A 13,878-nucleotide genomic window follows, 5' to 3' on the forward strand; every position below is an offset into this window, starting at 1 on the left:
CTGAAGCTGACTGTAGATCTGCAGGTCAGCGGTTCAAATCTCATAACCGGTTCAAGGTTGACCCACCCTTCCACCCTTCCGAGGTGGGTAAAATGAGGACCCGGATTGTGGAGGCAATATGCTGGCTCTGTTAAAAAGTGCTATTGCTAACATGTTGTAAGCCATCCTGAGTCTAAAAATTCCGTAAGTAAGTAAGTAAGTAAGTAAGTAAGTAAGTAAGTAAGTAAGTAAGTAAGTAAGTAAGTAAGTAAGTAAGTAAGTAAGTAAGTAAGTTGTTGTGATTCAGTCTGAGGCTCCTCAGGGACCGGCTGACCCTCTGCCGGCTCCATGCTCAGAGGGGGAGGATGAGGAACAGGAGGAGGAGGAGGAGGAGGCCCAGGCAGACGAGGAGGAGGAATATCAGGCCGAGGGAGAGGGAGAACAGCCTGAGTCCCCCGGGGTGGAGCTCTCCCCAGCAAGCAGCCTGGAGTCCTTAGATGAAAATGCACAAGCCATCATCGATCTCAGGCAGAGAAGAGCAGCACAACGAAGGGGACAATTAGCCAGGTATTTCCAGCCCTAAATAGGCAACAGCTGGGTTTGGGTGTGGTTCTCCCCAGAAAGGCTGAAAAGGCAGACCCACCCTTCCTGTATTGTGGAGTATTATCTTTGGGAGTCCTGGGACCTGGCTGTGATCTTTGGCATCTCTGATTCTGGCTTGTGGCCTTGAAGGCTGAAACCTTGGGGGGGAAGGCGTGGGTCTTATTCTCTACAGTGGTGTGTGTGCCTTCAAGAAGTCTGCTGTATTGTCTGGCCGTCCTGACTCTGCTGTGAAGCCTCATAGCCTGCCTGTTTGGAAGAACAGGTTTTTCTCTGTGTTTGTTTTTCAAACTATAAAGTGCCTTTGCTTTTACCAGTGTGTCTGGCTGCTTTTTTCAGTTGGTGTTGAAGTCTGGGGGCACCCAGACAGAACAGTAAGTAAATAGGTAAATAGGTAAATAAATAAGTAAACCAACCAACCAACAAACCAACAAACGAACAAACAAACAAACCAACAAACAAACAAATAAATAAATAGTAGGGATGTCAAATAAAAATGGTTTTATTTGAAAAATCTTCCTTGTGTACCTTCCATGGGAGATAAAACCCAAATATATTTTTATGCCAATCAGTTTTTAAAACTGTAAGTAACAGGAGTTTTCCAATTTCATAGATTTAATCGAAGTGACAATTTAATAAACTAAGATGAATAAGCTTGTCCTGTGATGGAGATGATACCCTCTTTCTGGAAACAGGAGTCTGATCTTCTGTTCTTATTGCCTTAAACATGTTATAACAGCCAGCAGACTTCAAAATGAAATACTAAATTAAAACAATTAGAAGCCTAAACAAAACAAAACAGCCAAGCTAAAAACAGCCATTGATGAACAATTTGAATTATAGAATTTAGAACACAGTTGTTGTTGTTGTTGTTGTTTAAAAAAAGAAAGTTGATTGATGAATGAAATCGATTTATACCTTCCCATTTATAGCCCAAGTAGATAGTACAATATTTATGACATTTCTCTCCCAGTTTAAAAATCATTGTAATCTATAATGTGATGTTCCAATTTTTTTAAAAAAATATAAAGCTGAAGGATATCTGCATAGAGGAGGTTAAAACGATCATACCCATAGCCTTATGATCAAATCTTGCCTCTTTTTAATTAAGTTTATACAAATGGGAAACAGTTTTCACTACCGTTGTTTTGGAGTATAAGACGCACCTTACTTTTGGAGGAGGAAAATAGAAAAAAACCCTACCTACCAGGTATTCATCTGGCTAGCATCCTGAGTCTGTTCAGCTTCAGCATGTTATTTTATCCCCTTGTTTAGGGCTGAAAAAGCCTTTTTCAGAGAGAATAGGAATGAAAACAAGCCTGCAAAGACCTAGGGCTAGAAAAACAGCTTCGGAGGGAGTAGGAATAAAAATAAATAATGCAAGCCAGGGAGATTGTTAGCACCACGTTAGGGCTGAAAAACATCTTGCAGAGGGAGCAGGGATGAAAACAAGCCTGCAAAGACTTAGTGATGGGGGAAAAACCTTCTTCAGAGGGAGTAGGAAGCAGGGAAGATCATTAGCACCTTGTTAGGGCTGTATGCAGGTAAGTCCCAGAGGCTTGGGAAGGGCAAAAAACGGGCCTACCAGGAGTTTGGGAATGGGCTCGTTTCCAACCTCCAGAGGGCCTCCAGAGCCCGGGGAGCAGTATTGGCTTGCTATCGGAACGGTAGTGGACGGTGCACTGGTAGCAAAAATGAAGCTGCACGCACAGCTTTGGGTTGCTGGTGTGCGCACACGCACGTCTCAGTGAGATTTTGCTTCTGCGCATACACAGGAAGCAAAACCTCACAAGGGGACGCATGCAAGGGAGAGATTTCAGTGATTTTTTTTGCTTCTGCGCATGAGTGGAAACCAAAAAATCTCCAAAATCTCTCACACGTATGTCCCCTCATGAGATTTGGCTGCATGCGCAGAAGCAAAATTTTGCTGGGGCGCATGCGTGCAGATGCCAGGGACCTTAAGCTGTGCACAGCGCACTGGTAGCAGCGGGAGCAGCAACCCCGCCTCCTGCTGTGGTGCAGGAGGCTGACTAGGCTACACCCACCCAGCAACCGGACAGAGAACCCCTTGCTAAAGTTTTTGAATCCCACCCCTGCTTCGATGTTGTTGTACAAGAAAATTATGAGAATAAAAAAGCAAGCAGGTAGACTTCTTGAATTCAGGACAAGAATATGGTCAGCGATAAAGTGAATAATGGAGACTTATTTGTTGAAATTGACCGAAGGGAAATGGGGGGCATAAAGTACACTAGGGCCAGTGAGAACAATATAATCCCACTGGCTGAAAATTGTGTCTATGGAACCGTAGTTTCTATGGAACTATTCAGTGCGTGAATTGAATGTTGCCTGATCACTTTCTCTCTCGGAGGGGTAGACTCTCCATAGCCATAATACTTGGTCTCTACAAACAAGGCTAAAGGATTGTAACAAAAAGCCTTTATAGAAATGGTTAGCTTTTTCTAAGGGTCTTCACAAAGTTTATGAATGGGTGGGCTAAGTATAGAGTGTAGTCATCAATGGTCCTTTTAGTCAGCTTCACTTGTTCACTGATAACTTTTCACGGATGTTTTAAACTAACAAAATGGGCAATGGTTGGATAAACCACAGTGAATTGCTATGCCCAGGCCAGCGTTTCTCAACCTTGAGATATGTAGACTTTCATATATGTACTGGGGAGTTGAAATCCATACATCTTAAGCCTGCAATATTAAGAGACATTGGCCTTAAGCAGATAATACTTCCTATTCCTTCTCTATTTTTTAAAACAATAGCCATCACTGTTCTGAATCCATGACTAAAAACTGGCCCTGTTATTATTTACTCCAGCTTTGCCAACCTACTATGGGGTGGAGTACTTAGACTTCAGCTTGAATTTGAAATCCTTGTTATTGGGGGAGGCAACATGATAATAAGAAATCCAACAAGCAAGATAACTACAGTGATACTTGGTACTCATAGTTAATTGGTTCCGGGAGAGACAGAGAACCAAAAACGCTGAAGGAATAAGGAATAATAACATAGTGAATCACAAGGTAGCCAACACTGACAGATTCTAGCTTCTGCACTGAGTGCCAAACAAATGATAACTATAGGTAATCCTTGACTTACAACAGTTCATTTAGTGACTGTGCACTGACAAAGATGACCGATGACCGTTGCATTGCATCATCCCAATGGTCACTTGATCAAGATTCAAATATTTAGAAACTAACTCATATCAATACGATGGCTGTCATGTCCTCTTTTGCGACCTTCTTACAAGCAAAGTCAATAGGAAAGCCAGATTCATTTAACAGCTGGGTTACTAATTTAACAAGTGCAGTAATTCACTGAACAACTGAGACAAGCAATGTTGCAAAACAGGGCAAAACCCACTTAACAAATGTCTCACTTAGCAACATAAATTTTGGACTCAGCTGGGGTGGTAAGTTGAGGTTTACCTGTACCGGGACAACATTTTCGCATCAAATCTGTTGAATACCAAATTTGATGAGTTTCAAAGCAATTGAGTACCAAGGTACCACTGTACAGTACTTCCCATGGGTATTAGCGTCTCCTTCACCCATCCCCGGCTTCAAAGGAGTTGCCTTTGAGAAGGAGCACAGAGTATTGTAGACTAGCTTTGTGTTGTAATTCCTCAAGGCTTTATTCAGGTGTGAGCCTGCAATCTGTTTAACCCGGTCGCTAAATTAATTCATTTGTTGGCTTCGCACAATCCACTAACCTCTAACCTAGCTAAATGGACCGTGTTTGCACAAGATGCTGAGCTGAAAAACCAACCAGAGTTAACATTAATCGAGGTTAACAGGTATCTGCAAAGGCATGTAGGAATACATCATCTTAGCTGTTGCCTCGTTAAGTAGAGAGGGCGAATCGGCATTGAGCGCAAACACATTTCTTTGAATTTTTGAAAGCCTTGGCAGATACAGTTATGTATTTAGTTAGGAAGCGATATGCTGCCACTAATCTGCTGTGCAGTGTATTTCTTAATGTACATGTACTTTCTAAAGCTTTCCTAGGCAGCAAAAGCTAAGAAAAATACTGAATGAAATAGTTCTTTTTCATTTAATGCACAGAGCTGGGAATGCTACAAGCGCTGGGGAAGTGTTTTCGGAGTGTAATCTTGAAAGGAAAGTAAATTGTCTGAAAAACTTCAAAAGTGGGTTGTGATTCATTAAATTAAATCAGTGTTGCCTGTGAAATGGGCAAGGTGATCCATTCAATCAAAACAGATCTGGAATGGATCTTGGAAGTCTTCTAATCCAATCCTCTACTCAAGCACAAGATTCTACATCATTTCGGTGAAAGTGACTGTTCAGTCTCTTCTTAAAACCTCCAGTGATGAAGCACCACAACTTCTGAAGGCAAGCATGGTTTATTTAGTTCATTGTCAGGAAGTTTCTGCTTAATTCCAGGTTGCTTCTGTCCTTGATTAGTCTCCATCCATTGTTTCTTGGCTTTGCTTTCTATTGCTTTGGAAAATAAGTTGACAACACCCCCCCTCAAACTCTAGAATATTGCTATCATGTCGCCCCTAGTCAAAGGTAGTATTCAGCTGGTTCGGACCAATTCGGGTGAACTGGTAACTGTGAATGAGCATAATGCATAATGAAAGAAACATCTTTCAGCTGTGGCAAGGGGGGCGTTTGCCCAGGTTCACCTGGTGCACCAGTTGCAGCCCTATTTGGACCGGGAGTCCCTGCTCACCATCACTCATGCCCTCATCACTTCGAGGCTTGACTACATGGGGCTACCTTTGAAAAGTGTTCGGAAACTTCAGATCGTGCAGAATGCAGTTGCGAGAGCTATCATGGGCTTTCCCAGGTATCTCCATGTTACACCAACACTCAGCAGTCTGCATTGGTTGCCGATCAGTTTCCGGTCACCATTCAAAGTGTTGATTATGACCTATAAAGTCCTTCATGGCATCGGACCAGAATACATCTGGGTCCACCTTCTGCCGCACGAATCCCAGCGACCGGTTAAGTCCCACAGAGTCGGTCTTCTCCGGGTCCTGTCAACTAAACAATGTCGTCTGGCGGGACCCAGGGGAAAAGCCTTCTCTGTGGCGGCCCTGACCCTCTGCAACCAGCTCCCCCCAGAGATCAGAATTGCCCCCACCCTCCTTGCCTTTCGTAAGCTCCTTAAAACCCACCTTTGTCGTCAGGCATGGGGGAACTGAACTACCCTTTTCCCCCTAGGCCTATACAATTTCTGCATAATATGTTTGTGTGTATGTCTGGTTTAAATAAGGGTTTTAAAATTATTTTAAACATTAGATTTGTTACATGCTGTTTATTACTGTTGTTAGCTGCCCCGAGTCTACGGAGTCTAATAAATAAATAAATAAATAAATAAATAAATAAATAAATAAATAAATAAATAAATAAATAAATAAATAAATAAATAAATAAATAAATAAATAAATAAATAAATAAATAAATAAATAAATAAATAAATAAATAAATAAATAAATAAATCCTATTTAGCCATGGTTTTCGAGGTCGGATGCATGTATGGAAGGTGAACACAAGTAAAGCACATATGTGGGAGGCTGAAGGCATGCACACACTCATATTTGTGAACAGGTAGAGAAGGTAAGTGAATACCTGTGCCCCTACTCCTTTTCTCCAGACTAGCCGTACTCAATTCCCGCAACCGTTATTCACACGTTTTAGTTTCAGGTCTTTAAATCATCTTAGTTGTTGTTCTCTGCACTTTTTCAAAAGTCTCAACATCCTTTTATATGATGACCAAAACTGGATGCAGTATTCCAGGTGTGGCCTTACTAAAGAGTTATAAAGCGGTACTAATGCTTCACGTGATTTTGATTCTATGCCTCTGTTTATACAACAGAGGATAATACTAACTTTTTTGGCTGCTGCCACACATTACAATATAGTGTGAACGCAGAACAACATTTCTGAATATTGGCAATTGGAAGATGTATGGACTTCAATTCCCAGATTTTGCAAACAGAGGAATTCTGGGAGTTGAAGTCAACACCTCATTAAGATGCCAAGATTAAGGAAATACTGGTTTCAGAATGATGAAAATTATACCTGTAATACAAGTTGTACCCCTTTCTATTTATGACATGGTTTCATATGTATATTCATTACACTGACGGAAGAAAAGAAGTGGGCATGTTTCCCGTTAGCCAGGCATTTTTTTTTCATTTGGTATATTTCCATTCTCTCTAATTTTTAAATATCCACCTTTTTAAAAACTTGTTATTAATTATATGCAATCAAAAAATTAACCTAATGCCATTGTCAATTTATCTTTCTGGAAGATTTGTCTTTCTAATGTATAATATCAACCCATATAAATTAAACAGAAAAAACTCTTCAATCTTAACATAATAATTACACTGATTATATGTATCAAATTCTAAACAGTTGACATTCTTATCGCAATTAACTCTAAGATAATGATTATAATAAAAAGAAAAACATTAAAAAAAACAAGAAAAAAAGGAAGAAAAAATCTTTCTAAAACATTCCAACATCCCTCATTCATTTCCTTTTAATTTCTCAACCACTTCTTTTTTGTAGATATATCAATCCCCATTTCCATATTTCTTTCCATTCTTTCTTTTATCTTTATAGCAAAAATTTCTCTTTCCCTGCACTCTTTTTCTCTTTCTTAAATCTGTTTTTGTATGAATCTAGTTTTTCCATACCTCTTATAACCTCATACTTCTCAAACTCATCATCATCATCATTAATCTTCGAGTCTTCGGAGAGAGGCGGCATACAAATCTAATAAATAAATAAATAAATAATCTGAACATGGTCATTTTAATATCATTTTCTCTTATGTCACTGTAAACCTGTAGAATCATTATAAGTCTCAACATATTCATCAACACGATCTATATTTCATTATCAATATTCTTTCCCTTTTCATTATCATTTTCATTTTCACAAGTTTTCTTTTCTTCTATTGTTATCTTCTCCATTTTTTTCATTTTTCTTTCTCACATACTTCAAATCCAAAAGCTCTTCTGAGATCATTAAGAAGTTCTTTAAAAACATCAATGATCTCTTCACAATCAATTCCCTCCATAACTTTAAAATCACACTTCTTGGATCAAAAATAGAAAAATCTTTTATTTTGGCAGAGTCAGTCCAATTCAAATTTCATTCAGAGGTGTCACCAGTCCTTCCTAATCACTTGTCTCCAAGCCTCAAGTTACCAGTCACTAAGTTTTCACAGTCTGTCCAGCTGCTAACAAAATGTACCCACAGCCTTTTGTAATTTATAGATTTTCTTGTTGATAGTTAAGAGTACAAATCCTTCTGTCCGTTGTTGTTTTTAGTGTCCATTCAGGTTCATTATTATTCAGTACAATCCAGCTATTTTCTTCCAAAAAATTACAAATTTGAATGTTTTTTTTCATCCTCTGCTTTCTAGCTTTCAAATCTTTCAAGGACAGCAGCTGAGCAAATATCCATAAAAATATTTGACCATAGCAGTAATTCCTCCGACTACCACATGGTATTCTCTAATCTGCCCTCAGCTCTGCCTTTCCTGTTTACTTTTTCCATTTATTGTTGTTATTATATTAAGTCAAATCCAATTTTCAAGTTCCTCCACAAATTTTTCCATCCAGATTTATTATGCCTCTTCCACTCTTTCAAGATACAGTTCAACTTTTTAAATAATTGGGCTTTAGTTGTATATCCCTTTAATATTGTTGCTCTCTTATATCCTCATGCTAGAGTAGCCACTCCTTAATTTCTGGGCCTTTTGTTCCCCTTAGACAATTACGTTTCTTTTAATGTTTTGGGTGATACCACTTACCCATCTCTGTTTCTTCACATTTCTAGCACATTTCTTTAGTTTTTCCATCCCAGATGACTCCAATCTCCCCATTCAAATCCTGAAAGTGACCACTGCAGCTTGGGATAACTTGAAAGTCATCTTTCATGGCCGCTGGCCAAGGAGGCTAAGCTAGCTCTCTGGGGGGCTGTCACCCCTCCCAGCCCACCAGCAGGTGCTCATCTTTTTCCTCACCCCTACAGGGTGGTTCTGATCTGGTTCCAAACAAACCAGGTCTCCAAACGGCACGGATATTGGAGTTCCCTTACAGAGTGAGGGGGAATTCCGTGGTGCCGCAACATTGGTCATGCCCACTCCTTATAGCATTCTCAAGGTCATGTGATCAAAATCCAGGTACTTGGCAACTGGCAGGTATTTATGATGGTGACACTGTCAGAGGTCACATAATTATCATTTATAACCTTCTCAGCTGGCTTCCAATAAGCAAAGTCAATGGAAGAAGACTGATTCGCTTAATGACCGCATAATTCACTTAACAACTAAGTGATTTGCTTAACAACCATGGCAAAACATCTTGTATAATGAATCAAAATTCATTTAATCACTGTGTTGCTTAGCAATGAAAATTTTGGGCTCAATAACGGTCATAGGTTGAGCACTTACTAATCTAATATTGGCATACTTTCTCTAGTGATGCTGTTTTAAGGTCAAAAGTCGAGGATTATACTGTAATATCACCCAGTGTAGCTATTTTGAAAAACTTAATTTAGGGTTTTTCAACCTAATAGAAACAGTAATGTCATCAATAGAGTCAAGGGGTGGAAGTCATTTTCTTCTGCTAGATCAGTCTTGGTGGATTCATAAGGAAGAGTTCTTGGCAGAGATCCATCTCCAAAAATGTTCTCAGTTTGGATTGATCACTCTGCAAAGGAGTAAAAGTTATATTTAAATTATTTAAGATAATTTTTCTTCAATTTTTAAAAAAATATTCCCTAAATTAGGTATTTCAAAATAGCTACGATGGGTAACATTGCAGTACAAATATAATCTTTGACTTAGAACAATTCACTTATTTATTATTTTTTTTATTTATTGAATTTAATACTGCCGCCTATTTGCCCATGGTCCATGACTCGAGGTGGCTTACAAAATATAAAACCAAATTTAAAACAATAAAAACTAATGAATAGGATAGAATAGAATAGAATTTTATTGACCAAGCGTGATTGGACACACAAGAAATTTGTCTTGGGACATGTGCTCTAAGTGTACATAAACAAAAAAAGTTCATCAAGAATAATAAGGTAAAAAAAATAAATATTTTATTTGTTTTGTTTTTTAATGTATTTCTATGTGACCCAACTCCAGGCTTACAACAGGATATACTTAAAAACGGTTGCAAGAAAGGTGGTAAAACGGGGCAAAACTCACTTAACAAATGTCTCACTTAGCAACATACAATTTTTTGCTCAATTGTCGTCGCAAGGTGAGGACTACCTGTATTTCATAGTTCCTTCCTTTGGTTATATTAAAATCTACAATTTGGTGACTGGTTTGGGAGACGCCCATGAGCCATCTTGAAGGTTTGGGCACTTGTACAGATCCTGATGATTGTGGTTATTTATATCTACGGCAGTGAATGGCTGTAAAAATTTTGACTACCACACTGTGGGCGTGGTTTATTTTGTGGGTGTTGTTTGCCGGTCATGTGACCAGGTGGGAGTGGCTTGATGATTATATGACCGGGGGTGGCTTAAAGGTCATGTGACTGGCTTAAAGGTGGCCAACTTGACGTCAAGGGATATGGGTTAGGGTGCCTGGGCTCTTCTCGCCTCAAAGAGATCCAATTCCCCTATTAATATCCAAAATATAGTCTTTAATTCTATGTATATATGCCATATATGTACATATATATTACACACAGGCACACAAAAATATACATTATCTACTATATAAACTGTATGTGTATGTACACACAAGCGAGCATGCACAGATTTTCTAACACTATACACATTCAACCTCATTTATTGCTATAGGGAAAACATACCCAGAGCCCAGAAGGGAAAAAAGAAGGGGGAAAAACCAAAATTTTTCTACTGGTTTTGCATACCTGACCATACTCGTAGGAGCCCATCACTGAGGGCAACTACTACCTTCACTGTATTTGAGCAGGATATATTTCCTTTTTCCTAATCTGGAGGTGGTGACAAGAAATCCTGCATGCACAGAATTGAGGCTCACAATTCTCTCTTTTTTTTAAGTAAAACTTTATTAATTTTTCATAAAAATCACACACACACAAACATACAAACACTTAACACGTAGTAGGGGTTACAATTACCCCTCTCGTCTTAGGAGTTAATTTTTAATACAGAAAAAGAATATATTCTTGATTCATTAAGTCAACATATTAATCTAAATGAAAAGAAGAATTTTGTTCAAACATTGTAATAACATAAAATTGAGTTAATAAAAAAGAAAAAATATAAAGTCATTTTGATACATTCATATATTTCTCATAACATTTAATTTTTATTTTTATCTATCCACTTATAAACTTTATTCCAAATAGTATAAAATTCAGATTCTTCTTGGTTATTCAACCTTCTTGTCATCATATCCATCTCTGCACAGTCTAAAATTTTCTTTATTACATCTTCTTTTTGGGGGATACTTTCCCCCTTCCAATTTTGTGCATAAAGCTCACAATTCTCATACACTGGATATCAGCCCTCACCTGTTCTAGAACCTCTTCCAAGCCCTGGGCAGACTACACATTACTGTGGTGAAGGAAAGGGCAGAGAGGAAGGAGAAGAGGGGGAGGAAATGATAAGACAGCCCTTTCAGGTCATCCACAGTCAAGGAATATCTGAAATTAAAATCTAACATAACTGGAGGACATTGAATTGAAAAAAGAACCCTTACTATATTTGTGTAATAACAATGTAAGGGAAGAGCTGTTTTTCTCAATTCTAGTTCTTATTACCTTATTTTTAGAACTATAATCTCAACCAAGAAATGCTCTATCCTACACATTGGCAAAAAGGATTTGAACCCCAAAGCTGAATAAACTATTATTATTATTATTTTATTATTTATTAGATTTGTATGCCGCCCCTCTCTGTAGACTCGGGGTAGCTTACAGCAATGATAAAAACAATATATAATAACAAATCTAATAGTTAGAATCTAAAATAACAATAATACATTTAAAAAGTCTAAAAAACAAGAAACCCCAATATATAAAAAATGCATACAGTCATATCATACACAAAAAACTACATAGGCAGGGGGAGATGTTTCAGTTCCCCCACGCTTGACGACAGAGGTGGGTTTTAAGGAGTTTACGAAAGGCAAGGAGGGTGGGGGCAGTTCTAATCTCTGGAGGGAGCTGATTCCAGAGGGTCGGGGTTGCCACAGAGAAGGGTCTTCCCCTGGGTCCCGCCAAATGACATTGTTTAGTTGACAGGACCCAGAGGAGGCCAACTCTGTGGGACCTAACCAGTCGCTGGGATTCATGCGGCAGAAGGCGGTCTCGTAGACACCCTGGTCGGGTGCCATGAAGGGCTTTATAGGTGATGACCAACACTTTGAATTGTGACCAGAAACTGATCGGCAACCAATGCAGACTGCGGAGTGTTGGAGTAACATGGGCATATTTGGGAAAGCCTATGATTGCTCTCGCAACTGCATTCTGCACGATCTGAAGTTTCTGAACACTCTTCAAAGGTAGCCCCATGTAGAGAGCGTTACAATAGTCGAGCCTCGAGGTGATTAGTGCATGAGTGACTGAGCAGTGACTCCCGGTCCAGATAGGGCCGCAACTTGCAGACAACCCTCACTCCATAAAAGACCTTGGAATACTCATATCAAGTGACCTAAGTGCCAAAGCCCACGGCAACAACATCGCCAAAAAAGCTTCAAGAGTTGTTAACTGAATCCTACGTAGCTTCTGCTGCGGTAATCTCACAATACTAACCAGAGCATACAAAATTTTCACAACACCAATCCTTGAATACAGCTCATCTTTCTGGAACCCACACTGCATTTTGGACATAAACACTCTAGAAAATGTCCAGAGATACTTCACTAGAAGAGTCCTCCGCTCCTCCACTCGCAACAGAATACCCTACACAACAAAACTTACAATCCTAAGTTTATAGAAAGTTTATAGAAACTATGTTGCCTTAAACACGACCTAAGCATAGCCCATAAAATCATCTGCTACATTGTCCTTCCTGTCAAAGACTACTTCAGCTTCAACCACAACAACACACGTGTACACAACAGATACAAAATTAAAGTAAACTGCCCTAAACTCAGCTGCAAGAAATACAACTTTAGTAACTGAGTAGTTGACGCATGGAACTCACTACCAGACTCTGTAATATCATCACCTAACTCAAAAAACTTTACCCTTAACTATCCACTGTTGACCTCTCCCGATTCCTAAGAGGTCAGTAAGGGGCGTGCATAAGTGCACCAGAGTGCCTTCCGCCCCCTGTCTTAATGTTTCTCTCTTACTAATATCATGTATATAAATATTGTTATATCTTTGTATATCACCAATATGTACTTGACAAAACAAACAAATAAAATAAACAAAATCAATAAAAATAACCCAAATTTCAACTTTCCAGCCAGATACAGCATTGAGTTCCATCCTAGCATCCAAGCTCAATTATCAGAATTCTGCTTGGTTTTGGGGTTTTTTTTGGTCTCACTTCCTCATTGCTTATAAAGCACCGTGAATTCCATAAAATTGTACACACAGATAGTCCTTGACTTACAACACCAATTGGGAACAGAATTTCCCTAACTAAGTTAGGCAGTTGTTAAGTAAATCACAACTGATTTTTTTTTTTGTTATGGTCATTAATAAGTCACATTAAGTTTTATGAGCTTTGCTATGGCTGCTAAATGAACCATTGAGTTTGTTAAGGGAATCATGAAGTCATGAAACAAATCTGTCTTCCTTCATTGACTTTGACTGTCGGAAACTGGCTCGGAAGATGGTAAATGGTGATCAAATGATGTGGCAACATACTAGTTGCCAAGAACACAAATTTTGTCCATGTGACCATGCGGTTGCTGAGACAGTTGTAAGTGTGAGGACTGCTCATAAGTCACTTCTTTCAGTGTTGGTATAATTTCGAAGGAATCGTTGAAAAATTGAGGACTACGTGTATTTGAAATAGATATGTTAACAAACTCAGTGTTGGGTAATTCAGTTTTTTAAAAATTGAGATTTCCTATCGCATAAAATGTGGTCTGTCTATTCTAACCTCCTTTTTGGTGGCCCTGGACGGAGAGATCTAAAGAAAACTATTTTTTCTTCTTCCATGCCACAAACCTTTTTTTTCCCTTTTTTTAACAGCTCTTTAAAATACCCTAGATATAGCTTTTTACCTGGCATCTCTTCACAACTCTCTTTGCACCTTCTGGCTACTACACGGTTCATTTGCGCAGATTTCTTAGAACTTTAATTAATGCCTCAATTGTGGCTCCAGT

General features: G+C 38.8%; 1 protein-coding gene across 2 annotated transcripts in view; it reads left to right on the top strand.

The window, feature by feature from the left end:
* TTYH1 (tweety family member 1) overlaps positions 1-13,878 on the top strand; it is a 133,614-nt gene that overhangs the window by 8,179 nt on the left and 111,557 nt on the right. The window lies entirely within an intron of this gene.

Source organism: Erythrolamprus reginae, chromosome Z (assembly GCF_031021105.1).
Source record: "Erythrolamprus reginae isolate rEryReg1 chromosome Z, rEryReg1.hap1, whole genome shotgun sequence".
In the NCBI taxonomy this organism is placed as follows: domain Eukaryota; kingdom Metazoa; phylum Chordata; class Lepidosauria; order Squamata; family Dipsadidae; genus Erythrolamprus; species Erythrolamprus reginae.